General features: G+C 40.1%; 1 protein-coding gene and 1 long non-coding RNA gene across 4 annotated transcripts in view; one reads left to right on the top strand and one right to left on the bottom strand.

Moving 5' to 3' along the window:
• Positions 1 to 3087: 3087 nt before the first annotated feature.
• On the bottom strand, positions 3088 to 12391 carry LOC117655071 (uncharacterized). The gene is made up of 2 exons (XR_004588532.2): positions 12305 to 12391; positions 3088 to 3556 (listed from the first exon to the last, which is right to left on the bottom strand). It is a non-coding gene; the product is annotated as an uncharacterized LOC117655071 (long non-coding RNA).
• The window catches only part of MPP7 (MAGUK p55 scaffold protein 7), an 83748-nt gene continuing 78455 nt past the window's right edge, over positions 8958 to 14250 (top strand). Inside the window, exon 1 of one of the 3 annotated variants that reach the window (XM_034402131.3) lies at positions 8958 to 9367. The gene's annotated coding sequence lies outside the window, so the exon portion shown is untranslated. The remainder of the gene's footprint in view (positions 9368 to 14250) is intronic. The other 2 variants (XM_087892911.1, XM_087892910.1) reach the window with 2 other exon arrangements.

Here is a 14250-nt window from a genome sequence, read left to right as displayed (position 1 = left end):
AAAGTTTTAAAAAGGTTCCGACGATCGCGTGGCACAACTGATTGACAATCAGCTGTGCCACACAATCCTCTGAACCTTTTTTTTTTTTTTTACTTTTTTAAAGCATTTTTTAACTACTGGTTCACCCGAACCGATAGTTTTTAACCCTACCGATAAGCCCAAACCGGAGTGAACCAGTAGCATTTCACCCCTGTTGTAAACCCTGTTTATGGTTTTATGTTCTGTATGAACCTAGCTTCACTGTTTGTTTGTTTTTTTCAATAAATCAGGATAGATACAAGCCACAGCTAATGGCTATATATAAACTCAGCCAATATGAAGTCCTATCCCCAAAGAACTAGGCATAAAGAATTATTTTTTGAAACCTCTATTTGAATAGAAAGAGTCATTCGGGAAAATACACTATGTTGAGGAACAAAATCTTGCTACCCATTTTAGGAAGGAGGGAATTTTTCTATATGACCATTTAAATTGCCTTTATTGGACCTTTTTCTCTTTTCAATCTAATGGTTGTGGGGATTGTTCCAAAAAAATATGCTCCTTGATCTGATTTGAACAGGCAGCCTAAACTGTACAGGACTGCATATCTTTGGTTACAGACTGAAAACCACAACAAAAAACAGATGAACTCTTAAACACAAAATATAATCATCCACGTTTTCCATTTCTCTTACTAATTCACTTGTTTTGGTATATTTTTTATTAAAATCTTTTAAAAAGAAGGTACAAACTGGCACAAACTAATAGACAGTAGAAAGGAAGAAAAAATATTAAGTTTCCAATATTCTTCACAGCGGTTATAAGTACAAATATATTTTGACCTTCATATTACTCTTCTCTCTACGATCTATCCCAGGTAATCAACAAAATCATGTTAGAAGACCTGAAGGGACAGACTGTCATGGAAAAAAATATGTACGGTTATTAACAATTAATATCCCCTCAATAGGATATAATAATTTCTAAATCAGGTGTAGAGTTGATGATCCTTTTGATCTCACAATAACAGTAATAGCTATTAGAAGTATGGAAGTGGAAAACAGGATGCACAACTTAGGCACAACCACACATCATGTTAGTAAATGCATGAGTGAGAGCAGAATTGGATCTTGGTGGGAAGAATTTTTGGTTTTCAAATCTTTGGTGCAAATTGACTATGACCCCAATGATGCCCTTGATGTGATGTCCCGCTGCCTGGAGGCCGTGCGGGTCTGGATGGGGAGAAATAGGCTCAAGCTCAACCCGTCCAAGACTGAATGGCTGTGGCTTCCGGCGTCCCGGTATAGTCAGCTGGTGCCATCGCTGACTATTGGGGGTGAATCTCTGTCCCCCACAGAGAGGGCTCTCAATCTGGGCGTCTTCCTGGACTCACGGCTGTCTTTAGAAGAGCACATGATGGCCATAGCCAGGGGGGCTTTTTATCAGGTTCGCCTGATCCACCAGTTGCGTCCCTTTCTGGACCGGGATGCCTTGCGCACAGTCACTCACGCCTCATCATCTCCCATCTGGACTACTGTAATGCTCTTTACATGGGGCTCCCCTTGAAGAGCACTTGGAGGCTCCAACTGGTCCAGAATGCAGCCGCGCGGGTGGTTATGGGCACACCTCGTTACGCCCATGTAAGACCTCTCCTGCGCGAGCTGTACTGGCTCCCAGTGGTCTTCCGAGTGCAATTCAAGGTGTTGGTTACCACCTTTAAAGCGCTCCATGGCATAGGACCAGGATATCTACGGGACCGCCTTCTGCCACCAACAGCCTCCCACCAACCAGTTCGCTCCCACAGAGAGGGACTCCTCAGGGTGCCGTCGGCCAAGTTATGCCAGTGGCGACACCCAGGAGGAGGGCTTCTCTGTCGGAGCCCCTGCCCTTTGGAATGAATTGCCCCCGGATATTCGAAACATCTCTGATCTCCCGGTCTTTCGCTGTGCCCTCAAGACCCTACTTTTCCGACAGGCGGGGCTGTCTAATTGAATGATTTTAAATTGGGTTTTAACTTTGTGTTTTAAAATTCGGCCAAAACTATTTAATGATTTTAATTAATTTTAACTATGATATTGTATATTTATGTTTTAATTTTGGCTGTACACCGCCCCGAGTCCTTCGGAGGAGGGCAATATATAAATAAGATGATGATGATGATGATGATGATGATGATGATGATGATGATGATAATGATGATGATGATGATGATGCTAGTACAAACTTCTCCCTCCCCTCAATGAAGTGAATTTTGGAATGAAAATGATCAATTGCAGAATAGCAAGTTCATTCAAAGAAGGGAAACCTGCATATAACTAGAGTCCACTCTGAGTGCTTCATATTTCCTTAGCACTGACCTCACATCTGGAGTCTGAACTGCAGCTGTATTGAGTGTCTGGTTAAGCACTTTCTTTTTCAAGGATTTTGCTTTTCCTTGTGACCTTAGAAAACCCACTTCTCAGCAACCTTTCAAATGTAAACTGATCCAAGCTGCAAGCAGAAAGCCCAGAGAATGCATTTAAATAGTGTGAGTGTCACCTGAGAGTTGACTGTTTAATTATGCAAGAATCTCAGTTATGCTCTGCCAAAGCATCAGAGTTGGAAGGTTATGGGGTCTAGAACATTATCTCCATTGAAAAAGAAAAAAGACATTCCAGAGCCAAGTATACACTTGCAAACAAAAGTTTCAGGCTTCATTCTGAAATCAGGAAATTCTTACTGACAAAGAAAAAAAGAAACCCAAATATTTATTTACAGCACTGACTGCAGATTTAGAGTCACACATTCTTAAACTCTACTGCCTTCAGTAGAATATAAACATGCATAGACTGTAAAATGATACTGGAATAAGTTAACCAATCACTGCTGACAAACTTAATCTCTCCTCTCCAAAAGGCCTTCCCTCAACTGCTAGTGTCCTGCAAAACGCACATGATATAAGGTGCTTAGGTATGTGTATATGTATTGGATCACTAAATATAGATGGTTGGTTTGGTTTGACTTAATGTGTTTTGCAAATCCACTGTGATTTGCAAGCCATGGTTTATGGCTTAGTTGTAGTTTAATCAGTAAATCACGCTTAAATAAATCACAGTTTAACACAATCTGTGAATTTAGGCATAGTTCTGTTCTATTCTCTGGTAATACATTATAAACACAGGACAATGTTTGGACTATTTTTCATTAGAATGCCAAGGTAGTGAAGAGAACAACAATTTTAAGCTCCCATGCTTCTTAGCAGCTTATTGAAGACAGTCCAGAATTTCATTCAGAAACTTATCTGAGTCCTAGAGTAAGATCTGTGTTTTTCCCTAACTTCCTCACTAATACAGGTCACCCATAACTTCCTGATTGCAGGAATGAAGGACATTTTCCTCTTCCCCCTCCCAGTCCATTGTTTTCCTGCTTTGCTTCAAAACTGCTGTTTTCCCTTTTGAACTGTCTTCAGCTCTTCAGAGTAGATGGTTTCCAATGCTTTGTTCCGTTCTAGTAGCATCCTCAGCTCTGATTAGCTCCAGTGCCTCCAGTGGGTTTAATCAACGCCTGGGCATCCATTTTGTGCTGGGCTGGATGTTCCCTACAGTTAAAATAAACTTGCAGTTTTCAAGCATGCACTATTGAGACAATAACCTGTTCTCAGACTTAGAAGGCCATACGTCATTCACTTATTATTTTCCTGTGCTTACTGGTTCTGTGGGCATGGCTTGGTGGGTGTGGAAGGGGAAGGATACTGTAAAATCTCCATTCCCACCCCAGTCCAGGGGAAGAATACTGTAAAATCTCCATTCTGTCCCCAATCCAAGGAAAGGTTACTGCAAAATCCCCATTTCCTCCCGATCAGCTGGGACTTCGGAGGCAGAAAATAGATGGGGGCGGGGCCAGTCAGAATTTTTACTATTGGTTCTCCGAACTACTCAAAATTTCCGCTACCAGTTCTCCAGAACTGGTCAGAGCTTGCTGAAACCCACCACTGGTGCTCATGCTTTCTGTTTCTGCTCAGGTAGCGTGAAATATCTTGCTCTCCCATGCCACACTCACAGTACCACAAAGCTTCCCTTTATCTTCTTAAAAACATCTTTAGGTCTCAACAAACTTGCTTTGTTTCTGTTAAGTTTTTCCTTGCTCGAAAGTTTTCATGAACTTACAGAGGCACCAAAGAACAAGGTGTTCCCTAATGCTTTGATTATTGTATCAACTAGGATGATATATTAGGAAAAAGGGGAGGGAGTCTGTGTTGGTGTCAAATGAGATAAATGTTGGAAAGGGCAGTGAATGCATCCATGTGTGCAAATAACTGGGAAAGCAAAGTAAACAACAGGGACTAGTCAGAAAGGAACAATCCCTAAAATGGAAAAGACACACACTGGTAGAGCAGTCTACACAAAAGCCAGTCAATTAGGGTTGCTTTCCTGAATGAATAAGTGAGGCCAAAAAGCAGAGGGAACAGCGAATCCTATACAGTATTGTGGTGCTTGGACTCAGCATCACCTCACTGCAAGCTGCACTGAAATTCAATTTTCTGAAGTAGGTTTAAGATGTAGCAGGGGAGACCAGCAGGCTGCAGTACAGAATTGTCCTTAAAACAAGTATGTCCTCCTGAGTCATCTGTTGGCCCTTAACTGTGGCTCTGTCCTTGGGGACTAGCCAATATTACCTCTGAGCTTAGCGTTTTCTATGTTAAGATTGCCAAATCTGGATCCACCAAAGTGTATGTGGGTTTCAAATGCTGCTGAATGGAAGCTTTTAAATTAAATGTAGAGAAAATAATCCAGTTATCTGTAATTAATGGAACACTTTTTATCATTTTTGTCCTGGCATAATTCCCTTTCTTGGAATGTATTCACCAGCATGTGATGTGATTCACAACCCAAGTGCAATCTTCAGTCTGACAAGGTTTACACAGCCGTCGCCATTCGTACATTAAATGTAGAATGCTTGAGCATCAAAGTCCCTCAACTCCTATGATCATTATTTTAGGGCTTTATATCTCTCCATTGTTCTTCTTAGATAATAGGCCATTAAGTTTGCATGCTTAATTTATTGAGGGCATGCGATAGGCATGTACCAGCTGATAATATGTCATGTAATCACAACATTTAGGAAGTTTGTTATTTATTTATTAAATTTATATGGCTTCCCATTCATTTGCATAATTAGGCAAGTAACACTTAAAAACAAAATAAGTTAATAAAAAACAGCCAAATTTAAAAACATAGAAACAATATAATACAGCAGCTGAAAAACTTAGTTAACACAACCAAAATCAAGAAATAAGTTCACGTATACTATCATAGCGTCAGGCTTTATGGCAAATCCCAGGTTTTTAATATCTTGTGAAAGGATAGGTCAGGGAAAGTCTAATTTCTAGGGGAATTATGTCATAAAAGGGCAGGTCCCAGGGCAGAAAGCTGTCTTCCTAGACCCTGCCAGATAGCACTCTCTTGTAGAAGGGATCTAGAGCATGACTTTCCTGCCAGATCTGACAGGATAGGTAGCCATTATTGGGGAAAGACAATCCCACAGGTAGCCAGCCCCCAAGTCATGATGGCTTTAAAGGTATCCACCAGCACCATTAGTTGTACCTGGAAATATACTGTAGCAGTGGTGAAATCCAATTTTTTTTACTACCGGTTTTGTGGGCGTGGCTTGGTGGGTGTAATGTGGTGTGGCTTGGTGGGCATGGCAGGGGAAGGATATTGCAAAATCTCCATTCCCTCCCCACTCCAGGGAAAGGATACTGCAAAATCTCTATTCCCATCCCACTCCAGGGGAAAGACATTGCAAAATCTTCATTCCCACCCCACTCCAGGGAAAGGATACTGCAAAATCTCCATTCCCACCCCACCCCAGGGGAAAGATATTGCAAAATCTCCATTCCCACCTAACTCTGGGGCCAGCCAGAGGTGGTATTTGTTGGTTTTCCAAACTACTCAAAATTTCCGCTACCGGTTCTCCAAACTGCTCAAAATTTCTGCTACCGGTTCTCCAGAACCTGACAGAACCTGCTGGATTTCACCCCTGTACTGTAGCCAATTCATCTTAAGCAGTCACATGTGCTAAGCAACTGGGGCAACATTTTATACCGCTGAAGTTTTGCAGGAATTGCAGGAATCCAAATAGTGCCATATTGTGGCCTGAATTCACTAATGTGGTATAATTGATATGATGTTGGGCTAGAATTGAAGTTTACTTCAAGTCTACTCAAAACTCAAGCCATCAAAACTCAGTGTTCTCATTGGGTTATTGTGGTGGGGAATGATGCCAAATGCCACTTTGAGTCTTAGTCATAAAAGTAATTCAATACAACATACAGTAATTGAATTACAGTTGTACCTCTTCTCTAAATGCCCTTGATTCTATAATAGTACATGATGTTATTACAGATTGGATTTATCCACATAAATCAATATTTATTATTTCATTTTATTGATTTTACTTGGAACCACGCATTATTGACTCTTTATGTATTGTAAGATGGCTTACAAATAGGCTGAAGTAAAGTTCAATTTCAACATGTACATGTGCTTAAGACCATTAATTGACTCTTTTATTGTAATTCATTTAAAATAGTCTGACATAGTAAAGTCAAAGACATGACATTTAAGATTTGTTATGCACAAGAATATTTCTACTGCATTGTAGGAGTTCATTGTTTTGCCAGGTCCTTGCTTATCTGTATATTAATAAATAAAATACTTGGGTGGGCAAATGTGTGGCATCTGAGGGGATATCAGTAATATATTTCACATATAACCACTTCTCTTCTCTCTGTATACCAATGACTGCATCTCTAACGATCCATCTGTTAAACTACTGAAGTTCGCAGATGACACAACAGTGATCGGTCTCATTTGAGACAATGATGAATCCGCATACAGATGGGAGGTGGAACAACTAGCCTCGTGGTGCGATCGGAACAATCTGGAACTGAACACACTCAAAACCATAGAAATAGTGGTAGACTTTAGGAGAAACCTTTTCATACTTCCACCTCTCACAATACTAGACAACACAGTATCAACAGTAGAGACCTTCAAACTTCTAGGTTCCACCATATCGCAAGATCTAAAATGGACAGCTAACATCAAAAACGTCATCAAAAAAGCACAGCAAAGAATGATCTTTCTGCGCCAACTCAGAAAACTCAAACTGCCCAAGGAGCTGCTGATACAGTTCTACAGAGGAATTACTGAGTCTGTCATCTGCACCTCTATAACTGTCTGGTTTGGTTCTCAACCCAACAAGACAGACACAGACTTCAGAGGATAATTAGAACTGCAGAAAAAACCATTGCTACCAACCTGCCTTCCATTGTGGACATGTATACCGCATGAGTCAAAAAGAGGGCTGTGAAAATATTTACAGACTCCTCAAATCCTGGACATAAACTGTTTCAACTCCTACCCTCAAAACGATGCTATAGAGCACTGCACACCAGAACAACTAGACACAAGAACAGTTTTTTCCTGAACACCATCACTCTGCTAAACAAATAATTCCCTCAACACTGTCAAACTATTTACTAAGTCTGCACTACTATTAATCTTCTCATCGTTCCCACCACCCATCTCCTCCTACTTATGACTGTATGACTGTAAGCTTGTTGCTTGTATCTACAATTTATATTGATATTGTTTCCTGATTGCTTATTTGTACCCTATGACTATCATTAAGTTTTGAACCTTATGATTCTTGATGAACGTATCTTTTCTTTTATGTACACTGAGAGCATATGCACCAAAGGCAAATTCCTTGTGTGTCCAATCACACTTGGCCAATTAAAAAAATCTGTTCTATTCTATTCTATTCTATTCTATTCTATTCTATTCTATTCTATGGGCAGCAGCAGCTCATTTAGCTGTTTCTATCTTTCTTAGTCTTCGTGTTAGTTTTAACAATGCTTATAACCAGCTGAAAATTTGTAATCCAACTTTGGGCATTGCACCAATGCAGCCCTTGTTCCTCAGGCAACTCTCTAGTCATTTCCCAAATTTCAGTTGGAATTACACAACTTGAAAAAGTTGAATGGAATTTATCCAAGCCAAAAGCTTTTATTCTTGCAGCTTCTCACTAAAGCAAGTAGCCACCCTGAATGACTAAAGAGAATGCTACACATTTACTAAATTGGCTTGATATCTTAATACACTGGGCTCAACCACACTTGTAATTGTGGCTGGATTTACAAAACATGCTGAGGCAAAATCCACATTTTGACATGTAGTTTTTCTCGTAGTCAAATCCAATCCTTTCCTCATGAACAAACAGTTGCTTAACTTTAAAGTTTTCCTTAATCCAGCTGTGTTGCTTCTTGGCCGCCCTCTGGTGATAATCCAGATTTTGGTAGTGCACATCTGCTCCCCCATAACCCTAGATTCGTCTAGTTTCCATAGAATATGTTTCATACATAATTTATTCTACCAACTGTGAGAGACTACTGGATTTGTGAAAAGATAGTTCAGCTTCAGGCTTCTCAGGCTTATTTATGAGGCTGATGCCCCACCTTAAAGAGAAATTCAACAAAGTTGAACAAATTTCCTCTTCCTCCTTTTTTACGGCAGCCATTGTTTTCATAGTATTTTAAGGTAAGTTTATTAAATTGGGGGTCCATTGCATGGAAATTTAGCAGTTCAAAAAAAATCTTATTAATGTAACAACCCTCAAGAACAGCAACCTGTTACAACATTTAGAACTAGGGGCAGGGTTAGAAATCGATTGTTGTAACTTAACACGTGTTTCACTTTATGCTTTCGCGTCTACAACTCAGTAAAAGAAGGAAATGTCCCAAATATTTTTTTTTAAAAAAAAAATCAGTCCACACTTAGACCATGGAGTAACCCAACATCTCCACAAGTCCACGCGCAACATTCCACCCGCGCGCTACCGCGAGTGCTAAAACGCCCTTCGGGCCGTCAATCATTCCCCAGATTGACATTCTCCTCCTCCAATCAAGCAGATTTCCAGCTGGCGGGAGGCGGAGTGAGCTTCGATTTCCCCACTCCCGGCAGGCAAGGGCCAATCAGGGCAGTGGCTACAAAAAAAATGGGGGCGAGTAATTCGCCGCTCCCGCTCTCTCGGCTTTAGAGCTCCGCCCCGGTTGAATGGGGAGGAGGCGAATGGACCTCGCGCGGTAGGCGAGCGCAGCCTGTCGCTACGTGCGGTGCCCGGGGCAGGTGGAAGGAGGGACTGCGGGGCCGCTGCGGCTTCCCCCCACGCGCTGACTCGGAAGGGTCGGTGCTCGGCCGGTGGCTGCGGTAAAAGCGCCGGAGAGAAAGGAGATTGGGCGGGATTCGCCCTGCCCGGCTGCAGCCTCCCAGAAGTGCGGACCGACGGAGGTCTCGAGGGTCGTTCTTCTGCTGCGACAGCGGCTGGCGGTGGAGCCCAGCAGCAGGTGAGGCGACCGAAAAGCGACTGTGCCGCGTTCTTGCGCTGGGCTTTACAAGAGACGGCGGAGTTTAGTGGTGGCCCGGCTATAGCAAAGGCGGACTTGGGTTCCCACGATCCACCGAACCTCTCCCGACCTGACCCGCATTTTTGGAATCCCAAAAAGATACAGGCTTAGTTTGACTCGATGTGTGTGCTATGTTAACTTCCTGGGTTGATTTGGCGCGCCATAGTGGTGGCTAAATTAGCCACGGGTATAAACGTGTAAGCGTGATGTCAAATTGGTCGTGAGAATGAGGTGTAGATGTAGATGGTGAAGGGTTTAAAGGTGTGAGAAAATGTCTGGTTTCTTCAGCTAGTGACACCGTTACATAAAGGAAGAGGCTCTGAAATAAAAGGAGGCAGTAATGGGAGTTGTGAGTGGGGTGTCTCTCCTCTTCTTGCATCAGGCACATGCAATTTGGTCTTCAGCCTTGAATAAACGATGCAAGATATGCTTTCACCCCTAAAATATACCTTTAGCAACAGGAGATCTAGTAAATATATCCTGTTTTAAATTAATACCAGCCTGTTCATAAGGCATTTATTCAGTGCTAGAGTATAGAATGGGACTGAATTTCTTACTGCCCAAATTCTTACCCTATTGCTTTCTATAGTGTATTAAGTATGATTTTTATACTTTTTAGCATGCTTTTACATTTAAAGATGAAAATACAAGATAATAAAATTTAATAGTCAGCCAGAGTATAATATTTGGCCTAGTTTCCCAACTAGAGTTGGGTTTGCAAACATACTAAAACTATGGGTGATTTTTTAAATTTATGGCTCAGTTATTGTGCAAATCAAGCCATATGATATGTTTGATTCTTTTGTGTCGTCAAATCCAGGCTGATCAATTTACTATGTAACCCATGTCTTAGTTCACTTATGGCTTAGCATCTCCTTACTACCACAGTAGCTAGACTACTGTGACTTGTTCAGGACCACATAATTCTAAGAAATCATGCATTTATGGGAAATAGCTGTTTATTCCTGCAATACCCAAGAAGCAACATGATAAGTGGAACAGTATTATTCCATATGGTTTCTTTCTTGGGCAGTCTGTGTGATGTTTTTATATGGAGGTACTCCCACAATTATTATGTTTATAGTGGTTTAATATGATGGCATTGTTTTAATTATTGTTGTACACTGAAATATGTTCAGTGGGATGAGTGGCCATATACATATAAATAAAGCAAATGAGGACAAGAGTGGAATTAACAGCTTTCATGATGGTGATCACTGTAATGGTATTTTTTCACCTGAAAAATGTCCCTAACACTGATACAGACAGTAATTATATCTTTATTTTGTAAGTATAGCAGTGCTTTGCACTACTAAAACCAAACACATTTTAGGCACAAGATTATATAACTCCTGACAGACCAGACATGTTTTCTCTCATAGGTGTCTGAATGATGGAGAGGAAATTGTTTCCAAGAGCATAGGACATTTTCAGATTTAATATTGATATTGCATCCTGTATTTCTCAAACAACTATGTTTATAATGTTTAGTTACAGGGTCAAATTGTGTTTTCATTGTTTAATCTGCAGCACAGAAAGCAGATGAAGCAAAATAGTCACAAATCTATGTGGCAAAAGGTTTCTCTCTCACCTGGAAAGGTTCTAAGAGTGCCTGCTATGATGCGTAAGCTTAAGACCCTATCCCCTTTTTTTCCTGCATTATTTTAATGACAACATATTTATGCATATTTAATTAGATAAAGGCCGAGAATGTTAAGGTACACTTTAATACTAAAGGAATTAATTTTTCAAATGTCTACTGTCCATAACTGTCCTATTTTAATTTTAGTATTTTGTTTAATACAGTACAGTGTTATCTTTCTTTCAAAAAGAAATTATCTTTAGCTTGCTGATTGTAATGTTTTGTTTATCGATATGAAGGATCCAAACCTACATTTTTATATAGTTGAATATTAATTTTAATAATCCATCACATCATTTAGCAGTGAAAGGTTTTTCTTGTAAAATTAAAACAGGCAATACTGGAAAACATACAGCATAGTTCAGGAGCTATATATTTTAAAAGTTAAGAAGAACAGGAGGAAAAACCTGTTTTAAGATCTGACAAAACATTACACATTTTGAATCATAAAACTAAAAATAACAGCAGAGAAACTGTTCTTTTTTCACTTGCATTCAAAAAGGGGCAAGGAAAAGAGTAATTTTAAGTTGTGTAAGACAAAACTGGAGATTTATAAACGTAGAATTTGAAGTAGATTTCATTATTTAGCAATGGATACAAATATTGTCTGAGGTCACCTTGTACTTAATGTATTTAGGGCAGGATTGTGCATCCAGATTCATCTCAAGAGCCAGGTTATTGCTTCAACACATACACACTTTGTGGCTCAATATTGGAATTTTTGAAATATCTTTTGATATTCCATTTTCCATTAAGACAGACCAAAGGGATTGTTGCTTTCTTTTGCAGTAAGGATCTTTACACTTTTTGGTATTGGATTGGATCATTTAGGTAACAAGTCCTTATACAGGTATTCCTCGAGTTGTTATCACTTGTTTAGCAACCATTCAAAATGAACACTGAATGAGAGAGGCTTGTGACTGGTTTGTGAAATTGTAGCTATTGCAGGGTCCCCATGTTCATATATATGACCTTGTTCTGGGTGCTCTGGCACCTAGATTACGATTACGAAGTTACAGTAAACTGCAGTCAGGGGATTGCCATTTGCAGCCTTTCTTGCCTGCTTCACACAAGCAGAGATTTTCCCATAAGTCTGCTTTTTTCTTTCAGAAATTGTGACATTTCAAGGAGTTCCACTGTGGAGTACAAGATCCATAGCACCCTGCTTCTGGCCCTCACTGACCTACTTACACTTCTCATCACCCACCAATCGTCTTTTTTCTTCATTGGCCTACCTGCACTGCCAGTGCCTGCCTGTGGCATCCCACCATGCTCCTTATTTAGGACTCCAACCTCTTCCCACTTAATGACCTGAACATTCTGGGGTTACGATAGCAACAGAGGCGGCCTGAATTGCCGTTGCTAAGGAGTGTGGTCATGTGACATCATGCTTTATGACCACATTGCTTAATGATGGCAATTGCAATTCCAATTTTTGTGAGTTCCATGGGATATATTGTAGCTTCTCCAGTGTGGATTTAGATAGGATTACATGGCAGGGTTAGCACTGCATCTGTTATCTGGCAAGAGTAGAGAATCAATCAATGTGATCTGTTGTGATCTCTGCCCTTTCATGGATTCTGTCCTTGTCTTTTAAAACTTTGCTGTATCTAGTTCAGTTTAAAAGGGGGAGGGAACCAGTGACTGACTTGCTCCCTGTTGCATCTGACATATTAATTCTTCAAGGAATTTTTTCGTGTATTGCCTAAAGCCTTATGATGGTGACAGCATGTACACATTGTAAAATAAGTTATGACATTAGAAGAAAGCCAGAGAATTGTCTGTCAAAGAAATTGCACATTCACTCTTTTCTTCCCTGTGACCTATTATATATTTCCCATTGTGCTTTCCATTCAATGCTGTTGCAGTGTTTTTCCTGCCAAGGAGCTACAAGAAATGTGGGAACTGGTTATGGAGGTAACTTTATTTATCGTGATTGTAACAAGATGGAAAGTCTGAGTAACTACTTGGTGTATTGAAATATAAACAGGTGGTCCTTGCTTAACAATCACACATTCAGCGCCCTTTCAAACTTAATAACAGCACTGACGGAGTGATATTTAAGACTTGTCCTTGTACTTAGGATGGTCATGTAGTTGCCATTTGCAACCTTCTTTGCTGGCTTCCTACAAAAAAAAATCAATGGGGAGCAGGGTGGATAAAAATCAATGATTTTTTTTAAAAAATAAAAAAAATCAGATTTTTTTTATTTAAATCGGATTTTTTTTTTAATCGAATTTATTTTAATAAAAAACTTTGGGGGTAAAAATCTATCGTAAAGTAATTTTCTATTTAAGATACATAAATAATTTAATTTATTCAGCATGAAATGGAGCTTAGTTATGTAGCATGAGGCTGTATATTCTGCAACACTAGGACTATCAGTGAGTCGACAGTGGGTCAAAGGAGTAGCAGAGATGACAGTTGCTCTTTAAAAATTATGACTTAAATCGAGTTGATTTAAATCAAGCCTTTTTACTAGTGATTTAAATCATGATTTAAATCGTGATTTAAATCAACTCGATTTAAATCAAATCCACCCTGATGGGGAATCTGGAAGATGCTGGAAGATGCGATTCCAAGAAGGATTCTCTTAATGGCAACTAGAATGCTGGAGTTTCCCTCACTAAAGCAATGTGGTCATGTGAATTCGCACTTTACAATTGTGTCACTTAGTTATGGAAATTCCGGTCACAATTACTGCTGTTAAGTGAGGACTAACTGCATGGAGAAGTAGTATTTCTTTTCTTTTTTTAACCCCTTCCTCACATTTAGTTTGTTTGAGCCTAATGCTCTCTCCTTACCTGAGCAATTTGAACTCTGATTCAGTGGTGAAATCCAATTTTTTTTTTACTACCAGTTCTTGGTTCTTGGCTTGGTGGGCGTGGCAGGGAAAGGATATTGCAAAATCTCCATTCCCACCCCACTCCAGAGGAAGGATATTGCAAAATCACCATTCCCTCCCCACTCTGGGGCCAGCTAGAGGTGGTATTTGCCAGTTCTCCGAACTGCTCAAAATTTCCGCTACCGGTTCTCCAGAACCTGTCAGAACCTGCTGGATTTCATCCCTGCTCTGATTGTCTTCCTTTTATTTCAAGGCATCCAAGCCATTCTATTTTCCCATGTAATCAGTGCCATTCCCATTTCTTTTTTCCTCTGTTGAAATAATCACTGGCATTGA

Source organism: Pantherophis guttatus, chromosome 4, assembly GCF_059756535.1.
Source record: "Pantherophis guttatus breed Tessera chromosome 4, ASM5975653v1, whole genome shotgun sequence".
Taxonomy (NCBI): Eukaryota; Metazoa; Chordata; class Lepidosauria; order Squamata; family Colubridae; genus Pantherophis; species Pantherophis guttatus.
Note: the sequence above shows the minus strand (reverse complement) of the source record. Positions and strands in the feature narration are given on the sequence as shown.